This window comes from Gossypium hirsutum, chromosome D04, assembly GCF_007990345.1.
Source record: "Gossypium hirsutum isolate 1008001.06 chromosome D04, Gossypium_hirsutum_v2.1, whole genome shotgun sequence".
NCBI classification, from domain to species: Eukaryota; Viridiplantae; Streptophyta; class Magnoliopsida; order Malvales; family Malvaceae; genus Gossypium; species Gossypium hirsutum.
Window position 1 is genome coordinate 43,427,950 of NC_053440.1, and position 3,344 is coordinate 43,431,293.

The window sequence follows — 3,344 nt, forward strand, 5'->3', positions numbered from 1 at the left end:
AATTTGATTTTAAGAACTTTATAAACGATAGAAAGTTTATATGTAGTTATGTTTGAAACCTATTGATAACTAAAGAAATTGGAGCGATCTTATGTGTAAATAGGAAATCTATCCTGGCATTATAAAAGTTGAAAATAAATCAATCTAGATTTACTGTTAAGTATTTCGGGTTGGTTGTGACATTTGGTACTCGGACCCAATGGTCGAGTCAGATATAGGGTGTTACAATTTAGTGGTATCAGTGCTTCGGTTTACCAATCCTCTGGACGTAGAAAATTGAAAAGTAGCCTCTATATGCATATTATATTAGCTCTATCTTAGTCCTTTAGATTTAAAATAGGGATATCATATTGTGATATGTGATTAAATACAGGATTGACAGACCATTATTAGGTGGCATAAAACATGATGGGAACAGTAGAAAGAAAGATAGGTGCAACGGAAATAAAAGACAACAGATGAAAAGAAGAAATTTTTATTAAATAGGAGGACTAGTACAAAAAAAGGAAAATTTAAACATTGCCCTCAACTGGCTGATCAGAGGTCCCTTCTGCGTCCTCTTCTGCTTTGTCACTGGCTTCCTCGATAGGGGCATGAGTAGTTGGCTTAGGTTCTGGTGGAAAGAAGAAGTTGTCTCATTCCTTCCACTTTTTCTAGAATTCCTCCAACTCAGTCCCAAAATGATTCATCATATCAAAATCCATATCAACATTGTTGAAACTATGCATGCAACTAAAGTTGACTTGGCTCAGATCAAAAGGCCCCACGATGACTTAGGCGTGAAGGATGTGGTTAGACTACAATTTGGGAATGTAATTTTGTATCCCCATCGTGGTTTCTACCTTTTCATGCTTCAGGGCTTTATTGTTTTCCTTCTACACCCTTTCTAGGTCCACCAAACATTGTTTTTCTAAAGAAGTGGTCTGGCTCTTTAGTTGGTGTATCTTTTCTTTAGAATCTTCCTTAAGGGAATTGTATTTAGTTTCCTAGCTAGAGACAGATTCAGTGAGCTCATTGTTTTGGTGGATTGTGGTCTCATAAGTTTGGTGAAGCTGGGCTAGTTCTTGATTTTTGGAAGTCAAGATCTTTTTTAGTTCAACTCGTTTAGCTTCACTTCCACTATAATATTGGCGGAGGGCCCAACCAAGGAGTCCGTATTATTCCATCATAACTTGGTAAGTATCCACTAACTCTGGAAAAGTTGATTGGTGGGCTTCAGAAGAAAGAAAGGCGCGGTTCTTCAACACTTGAGGAAAACTCATCTCCCATATTTGGTTGACTTAAAAGGGAGAGAAAGGGGACTGACCTATGTTGGCATGGTTTCTCTATGGGAATAAGGTAGATACCCGACCAGAGGAAGAAGGAATTGGAATTGGACCAAGTGGAGAAGACAGCAGTACAGAATGGAAAGTGCTGGGAGTGGGTTCTTTAGGAAGAGGTGGAGAAACAAGAGTTAAGTCTACAAGAGGGGCAGACTTTGATTGTATCTCGGGGTGAGAAGTGAGGGCTGGAGGAGTAACCTCTCTTCCTAGATTGAATAGTCCCTTGTCGCGCCTACGGTGGACCAGTATACTTCCACTACTCTCCCCAGTACTTTGAGAGCCCCCTTTAGCCCTTAGCCTGTTGCGAATGCTACTGCCCGGTTGCACCCTTTAATTCACCACTACAATGATCTCATTCTCTCTCTCCATCAAGGCTTCCACATCCTTACCACTTGAGGTTTGTGATGGGATGGAAGATTGAACAGAACCTGCAACAGTAAGATTAGGGTCAGCCATATGAAGAACCAAACCTCTACTGGAATACTTACTAATGAAAATTGCTGGCGAGATAGACTAGTGTCGTACGCGCAACTTGTATACGGAGTATAAAAATTGTGGGGGTTCATCTTTCCTCCTCACCAACACAAGGGCTAGGTCATCAGAGGCATTGTAGGGCCATCTTATTTCGGCAAAGAGTACAACTTAGGGATTTAGAACGACAAAAATGTGCAAGTGTACAAAGTCATGGCAAGTAATAAAGTGATAAGTATCAAGTATCGTCTCCAAGGGATGGTCAAACAATTTTTTGTGAGAAATTAAAACTTGAACAAATTGGTGATGGAAAAATAATATGAGTTGAAAATGTGGGGTAAATAAATAAAAGTGAATTAACTAACTAATTTAATGAACTAAAATTTATCTAAGTATGTAATTAAAAATTAAAATAGAAAATGCAGTTTAAGAGTTCATCACATGGCATTCTTGTGTTAGAACAATCATCCTTCCTAGCTTAGAATCATTCATATTGATAAAAGATTTTACAGAGATTCCATGAATAAATTGATCATTTATTAACCCTAATTAAATTGAGTAAAAATATTTAACTTAATTAATTACTAAACCTATCTCACATATTTCTATGTTTAATAGACTTAAAATTTTCATAAGCAAAACATATTATAGGGTTATGTAAGGTAAAAATAGTTTAGGTATTATTACATATTTAATGCATACATGATTATACATTACACCATATAAGTATTTTATCAATTAATCAAAATCTTGTTCATATTAATTAATTAATTCATAAATTTCTTCACATTAAACATGCATAAGAAACTTAATTGTGATTTTACTTGTACGAATAAATAGATCAAAAGCACAGAACATCTTTTAACATATGAATAAAGCAAACTATGGAAATTAGATCATTCTAACACCAACGAATTTAAGCATCCATGATTATATTGAAAATCAAATACTTAGTTGAAATCATGTTTATGAATTGAACAAAAAAAAATATTGAAAGGGAAGAAGAAATTCTAGCCAATTCTGGAAGATCCCAAGGCATAAAATGCTTACTCCTTTTGTTCTTCTTTCTTGCCACCACAAGTAAGCTAGGAAAATCTTAATATAGCCGAATATGGGCTACTTTCAAGTCTGTGCAATAATCTTTTTCAGAGGGAAGAACTACAGAATGGAAAAAAGAGAAAAAAGAACACAAGTGGAGAGGAAATGAATAGAGAATGGATGGCTGAATGAGATGCTTTTGAAAGGAAAACTGGGGTTCTATTTATACTAGTATGGGACAGCTAAAAATAGCATGGGAGGGCCTTGATTTTCTCCCTCTAGTGGTCAACCATGATTTGAGGAAAGAGGGGTTGAATGGTTTGCTATATTTAGCTAGATGCTTGAAAATAGAAGGCTTGAAAAGTGGAGGGGTTGGAATGACATTGTGGAAAATTCTAGACGCTATTTCATAATTAATTTTAATTAACTTTGGATGTTGATTTGGGTAAGTGGATGACGGTTTTGGGATACTCTTATTCTTGTGATTCATTCCTCTCTAATTGGACACATCGG

The 3,344-nt window shown here is 36.0% G+C and overlaps 1 long non-coding RNA gene across 1 annotated transcript; it reads right to left on the reverse strand.

Annotated features, from left to right (window-relative positions):
- Positions 1 to 459: 459 nt before the first annotated feature.
- Positions 460 to 3,033, reverse strand: LOC121216041 (uncharacterized). Its single transcript, XR_005912040.1, has 2 exons — positions 2,844 to 3,033; positions 460 to 1,750 (listed from the first exon to the last, which is right to left on the reverse strand). It is a non-coding gene; the product is annotated as an uncharacterized lncRNA (long non-coding RNA).
- Between the last annotated feature and the right edge of the window lie 311 nt (positions 3,034 to 3,344).